Consider the following 7,022-nt stretch of genomic DNA (forward strand, 5'->3'; position numbering starts at 1 on the left):
CACATGTGTAAATACCAAATAGTTTCCCTGGTGTGAATATTCTGCAACAATGCATAAGATTCTAATAAGATTACTGACATTTAGAAATGGGAGGAAAGGAGCTAAAGGTGTAGGGAAGGTGTGATACGTAGGGGAAGAACAAAAAGGGAAAAGAAAAAAATGTGAGAGAATGAAAAGATGAAAATAAAGTGTTTGTAGATGGGGAGGGGAGGAGGGGGTGAAGGGAGGGCAGAGGTAAGGGGAAAAAAATGAGAATCAAGACTTGCCATGTAAAGGTACATGATCCCAACAATGAATGTAACTGTACTGTATCCCTAAATGTACCAATAAACTCAATAAAAAAAATAATTCACTTAAATGGATCTCATTTATTTGATAATTTGAAAAATTATACTGTAATTTTGCTAAGGGTAGAAATTTTTATTTCTTGTTGCTTTCTCCAGTGATGTATTCTGAATTTAATCTTCTGATTTAGATGCATAGCTGATTTAGTTTCTATGTGCAGATCCATTGTCTTTTTGGCTTTTCCGCCTAGCACACAGGTGGGAAAAAAGTTTGTCCAAATTCATGAGACTCAATACAACGTGACTGAGTGTCGTATGTGGACAAGAAAGTTATCCACTTCCTTTTATACTAAAATCTCTGTAATTAGACTTTTTCTCTTGGTTTTGTAAGGTCTACAATGAGTCAGCCAATAATGGCACTGCAACAGGAACTTTATAAAGATTGTAGCCTTCAGAGGTTGCTGAAATATTAACTGGAAAAGAAAGAAAGAGACTGTGGAATTATATGTAAGCCCTGTGACGTAACAGGAAAAAAAATTACAAAGCATAAAAACTGGCATGCCTGATGGCTGTCAGTAATACATTTGGAATAAGTATAGGTCTGGTCTGAGAGAACATTATGTGTAACCCAGATTGAGAGTGTGGTTCCCTACTAGAGCTTAAACCCTACCAGCTCCATTCTCAGCATCCTTGGGATTTGCCTCTCAAACATGTGACTAACAATCAAGGTAGAAAAAGCAATGTGACAGGACATTTTGCTGAGTGTGACACAGACAAATGCTCTTTTCTGTATTCTAGAATGATATATTCTATACATACCACTATGATAAATTCTATGTAGACCATTTTAGGCTGTTTCCAGTGTGTGTGTGTTTGTGTGTATGCATGTGTGCAGGTGTGTGTTGTAAGGTAGACAGACATTCAGATTGGTAGTGTCAGGCTGTTCATGCTCATGTGGAAATAGGACTAAATTGTATAATTAAGAAGTGAAAGAATTATTGTCAAAGAGTTTCCCTAATTTATCAGTTCCTGAACATTTCTTCATAGGGATTTGTTGCTTGTACCAACCTTTATCCCAGCAATTTCACACCTCAGTGTGAATCAGTTTGCTCACTTTTTGGAGCTCTTGTGCACTCAGTTAACTCTCATGGAAGTCTCTCCCCTTTCTCTTCTCTCCCACACCTAAGGGTCAAAAGATCTAGTTCAAATGGTTTTTCTAGTTCAAAAACTTTCCCAGGACTGGCTAAGTAAAACCTTAATGACTCCAGTCTATTTGGTCACATTTCTAGCATTTCTGAATGTAATCACTGTATTCATTGCATTGGTTTGCATTTATTTTCATCTCTGTACCCATGAGAGGACGAGTTACTAAGGGTGAACCTCTACCATGCATGTCCTGATGGCTCTAGCATTTGACACTTAAGTCCTACAAATCATCCACTCTCTTACTGGACACCTCAATGAAAGGAATTGGTTTAGGCAGAGAAGGGGAAAGCATCAGGCATTGACGGCTGGAGGGAAAATTCAGGGGAGGAAGTGTAGGAGGAAGGTACCACTGTGTTCATTGAGAACAATTTCATTTACTTCAAAATGTCCTTTTGGGCTGACGCATTATGCCTGCGACTGCCAGGGCTGAACTCTGTGTACCTAAAGCTGGGCCCTGTATTCATGAAAGGGGACTATTTGCAAAATCTGAGGGAGGTTCTGCCTCTCAAGTCTGCTGAAAGCCTTTTCTTAAGAACTTTTCTGCCTGTTGCAGTCACCTGCTATGATCCATCCTTTGTGTCATTTCCCAGAAGTCTTCATCAAATTGTTTGTTCAATTAATCCTCGAAGAATTTCTCTTTCAGTGGCCAAATAGATTGCTTCAAAATATTGAAGAGCTAAAATAAATCCTGTTACCTGTAAAGGGGAGAGGAAATCTCATTTTAGACATGTAGACATCTGAAAGGGAGAGGTGTTTTACAGTAGTTCTTCACGCTGATGATTGTCAGTGTCAGCAGACATGATTCTGCCCTCACTTTGGGACTGTCAAGGTAAAGGCTTCACAGGTGATCTAAAACCTGGTCTTAGTAAACATGTAAAAGTGAATCTGACATAAGGGCATTTTCTTTCTACAGAAATACTTCATCTGTAATTTCAAAATGTGCTCAAGACAAAGGAGCAATTTTAAAGCTATTTAAGTCCATTTCATGAATATACTCTGGACAACTAGAAAACAGTTCAAGGTGATGGGTAGGATTGTCTTTCACTCTCATAAACCTGGGAGAACTGGGGACTGCATCACACTCTGTGGGATGAAAGTCCTGAGGTCTTATGCTCTACCTTCCTCGCTTGTCTATATTTTCATAGATTAACTTTTTTCCATGGGATAAACCCTTATTTCTTATCTACTTACTGCTCCAATGAGTAATATGGAAAAATCTGGTCATTAAATTGAAGATTATTTGATTTATAACTTTGTCAACTTTGTTATTCCTTAGAGATCCATGCAAGTAAATTAGTGTCCTCAACAGAATAGGATGTTCCTACAAGGTAGGGAGTATAGTGGACACTTTCGCCCACTGTTGTGGAAGACAGGTAGAGTCCTGTGGAGCTGGGCTGGTGTGTTGAGGGTGGAGCAGCAGCAAAGTTGTATTTACCATTATGGGGGTAAATTAAGATAATCTGAAAACTTCCCTTCATTTTTAACCAATTATTGAGCATTGATGACTTGTTCCACTCAAAAGATCCATAATTCTGTACTCTATAATCATAAAGTATATAATCTTGTAGATGTGTCACAAGTGCTGGTATAGTTGATCCTGAGAAGCTGAAATTAAAATACCCACTGAGAGCTTTTAGGAAGATACAAGCTGCTTGGTCTTCATATATGAAAAGAGCTTGGGATAAGGAAAGCCAAGTTGGGGAAGAGCTTTTTAGTTCTAATTCTTGCTTTCCCTCATATTGTCCTACATAGAATACAAGACAGAGTAGGGAGGAAAAAATGTGGCCCCCTACCCAGCACTGGTGACAAATGAAGTAAAAACAGTAGAAAATCTCCGCAGCCTGGAGGTTTGGTAACACGGGTTCTCTGACATTTTGGCTGACCCCCCGGGGAGCCATCTCCTCCTCATTGTCACTACCAGGACTGGAGGAAAAGACAGTAGAGCCCCCAGAGGGCAGTGCTGAGAGAGGGCTCACATGGAGAGATTCACCCCAGACTGTGAAGCTGGGGAGGCTAGAGTTGCACTCCATCACCTTCTACCAGAGGAAGGAGAGTTGTGGGCCAGAAATTTAATGTAAATATAAATAAAAAACTTAAGTAAGAGCAAGGGTAGTCAATATCCTCCAAAAGATGAGAGCGAAGCTCAGTAGTAAAGTGCTTTCCCAGAATGTACAAGGTCCTGAGTTCAGATCCTAGTACACACATGTGCGCACACACACACACACACACACACACACGCGCGCGCATACTCACACAGAATTTCTAAGAATTAAAGAAAAAACTGAAAAGCTTCATAGTGCCAAACCTTATAGAAAATACCAAAAGGAAGAGCAGGAGAAGGCGGGGGGAGATGGAGGATGAGGAGAGGGAAAGGAAGTGTGTGAGGGGAGAAGAAGAAGAGAGAAGAGGCGGATGAGGAAGAAGAAAGAAGGTGAAGGAGGAGGAGGGGAGGAAAAGGAGAAGAAAGAAGAGGAGAAGGAGAAGGAAGAGGAAGAAGAAGGAGAAGAAGGAGAGTAAGGTGAAAAACCTTAAAAGACAAACAGGACATTCTTAAAACTTTCCAACAGAAAGAGCAGATTATTTACAAACAAGAATAAGATCCTTCTCAATGTTAATGTTATGTTCAAAATACAGGGGAATGGCGTATTTAAGGGTTTTGATGAAGGGGCTTTAAATCTAGCATATTATATTCAACTAATAATTTAGATGCTAAGGAAATATGTACTTACATATTTCAGGCAAAGGAGACCACAGAAGGTTCATCAAGCAAATGACTTCCATAACTTGTGAACAGTACGTCAGTAAGTTGTCAGATAGACTTAGGGAGTGATGTATGGAATGTAGAGATGAGGAAATTGCTTAGTAAATTTTCTAATTGTTAAAACCTAAAATCCACAAAAAATACCTAGAATTCAGAGCTAAAAATGTAAAAAATACACCCATAGTAAAGGGAATGAGCGATGAGAGAGAAATAGAGACAATATAGATATTGATAAGCATAAGATATGAGTAGAAGGGAAAGATTAATGCAAATATATAATAGCATTTTTTTGCTAAGCAAAAAATAAAATATAATTAATTTTCACACAAGAAGAAGGAACTTAGTATGTCAAATTGAGGATTAGAGTGCTTTATGGAAGATATGCAAGGGAAAACAATGAAATATGAAGAAATAAAGGGACGCTGATAGCAAGTCCAATAAATGTAAATGTATTAAATGTATTGGCTAAAGACAGAGACCTTCAGGGTGATTAGAAGAAACATTATCCAACAAAATGTAAAATACAAAAGCAACATTTTAAATTTAAAACTATGAAAATTGTGAATGAAAGTAGGACTTTCGGTCGGACCGGTACTTGCTACAGAACAGTTGCAGTCACAGCTTTGCGGTGATTCAGCTTTGCCTGTAACGGTGGGAAAGGAAAATGGCCCTACTGTGCTACAGCCAAGGCTGCAGTCAGCGCTTCGATCCCGAGACCAGTTCCAGTGGTTCTTGTACAGACCATCCAGGTGTTCCGGTCTTTCCTGATGCATTCAAGGATTGGCCTTGCTGTGAAAGAAGAATAACTGATTTTTCTGACTTCTTAAGTATTGTAGGCTGTACGAAAGGTGGACATAATAGTGAGAAACAACCCAAGCCAGTCAAGCCAGAAGTTAAGACTATGGGGAAGAAAGAACTACCTGAACTGAAACCAAGTTTCAGGAACATATCTTTGAAGCACCAACCAGTAGAAGCAATAAAAAGACCAAGCTCAGATGAACCAGTGACGAGTTTGGAATTCAAAATATCTCCCTTCCTAAAACAAGCACTTGATACACTTAAACTGTTACTAGGAAATGAAGAAAATAAGAAAGAAGACTGATGAAATTGAGATTGGGACCTCATGTGAAAATGGAGGATGTTCAAAGACTCCTCAGGGTCTACAGAGTCTATATATCCTTCTGGGGTGCCTATTTTCCATGAGAGGATGAAATACTGGAGTTGTTGCAGAAGGAAAACCTCTGATTTAAATACACTCTTAGGCCAAGAGGACTCTAAAACCGGGAAACACATGTGGACTGAAAAGGATGCTGGGAAAAAGTTGTTCCATGCAGACATGGCTGGCATCAGACTGGCAGTGAAGTCCCCATTTCAGTGTGTGCTAAAAATTCACTTCCCGAGCTTAGTCGAGTAGAAGCAAATAGTACTTCATTAAATGTGCACACCGTATTTGAAGGAGAGAAAGAACTTCATCAAAATGCGAAATTGTGGGGGTGTGATCGATGTAAAGGGAAGTTATGTAACCATGACTGCTACAAAGATTGAAATCACCTCGAGAAAAGCTGAGCCTATGCAGTGGGCAAGACTTGAACTGCCTACAACCAAAACAGAGGAAAAACAAAAAGGAGATATTACAGATTCAGTAGAAGAAGAAAAAGCTGTTGCTTATTTCAGAATTCTTAGTGACGAGCAGGGAGGTTGTGGCTCGCTGCTGTAAGCTTTCATTATTGTTTTTGTTTTTGAATTTGGCATTTCAGGGTCAACATTAGGTTCTTTTTTTTCTTTTCTCCCAACTTTAGGTTTTTAAAAGCCAAAGTCAGCTTATCTCTTTGCCTTCTGTCTTCCTTTTGAGTTTTGTAAGATTGGCTCCTTATTTTCCTGTTAGAGTAATATTTGTGTCGCATCATTGAAGCAGCAGGAAAATAGCTTACAAATATAATTGTAGGATTCCTCAGCGCAGTACTGTGATAGGCAGGAAAATGATGTAAGAATTTTTAAAGAACTTTTTTCTAATAATTAGCAAAGTGTAAAATGTCAAATTTTAATCAGATATTGCATGAATTTTTGTTCTAACAATACTTGAAAGTCTTACGGAAGATCTTCATTGTCTTTCTGATGTGGATAGTTTTTCTAGGAGAATTGATTCTGAGATAATGCAGTAGGTAAAAGGGAATATGTTTTGATTAACAAATTAGAATTTTTTAACAATGTGATTTAAAAATTAAATCAATACCTATACTACTTACCAAGCATATGATTTAAAAATACAAGAAATAAAAATACAGAAGTGTTAATCTGGCTGAAATTCATGATTTTATAGTACTGGGAAATAATGTTAAAAATTGCTTTGCTGATTATTTGTGTGATGCTACAACTATATTATACTTGATTTTATTTTTCTAAGACCTTTTCATCTTTTAGTTAATACCTGTGAAAAGAATTACATATCCAGTTTCCATGATGGATGAAAAAATGTAAAAGTATAAACATAAAGATTTGTGGAAATACATTGGAGTATGGGAAAACTAAATACATAAACTTTGCTTTATGACAGTGATTACATGTTAAATAAAATAGCTTAATTCTTTCAGCGTTTTGTTTTTAAAGCTTTCACAAAGAGCTGCACAATCTTAGTGACACGGTATTGATTATTGTTCATTCATTTCACAGAATTCAACTGTTTATGCTGTCTGTACGTAGTAACAGGTTATTTTTTTGGATCACTGCAGAGCTCCAGAACAAGTTGTACATTAAGAACTGTTACGAAGTTT

At 37.9% G+C, this 7,022-nt stretch overlaps 1 pseudogene; it reads left to right on the forward strand.

Annotated features, from left to right (window-relative positions):
• Positions 1-4,915: 4,915 nt before the first annotated feature.
• LOC104874518 lies at positions 4,916-5,884 on the forward strand (annotated as a pseudogene).
• Positions 5,885-7,022: the final 1,138 nt, after the last annotated feature.

Source organism: Fukomys damarensis, unplaced genomic scaffold (assembly GCF_012274545.1).
Source record: "Fukomys damarensis isolate Sample0158 unplaced genomic scaffold, DMR_v1.0_HiC HiC_scaffold_25, whole genome shotgun sequence".
In the NCBI taxonomy this organism is placed as follows: Eukaryota; Metazoa; Chordata; class Mammalia; order Rodentia; family Bathyergidae; genus Fukomys; species Fukomys damarensis.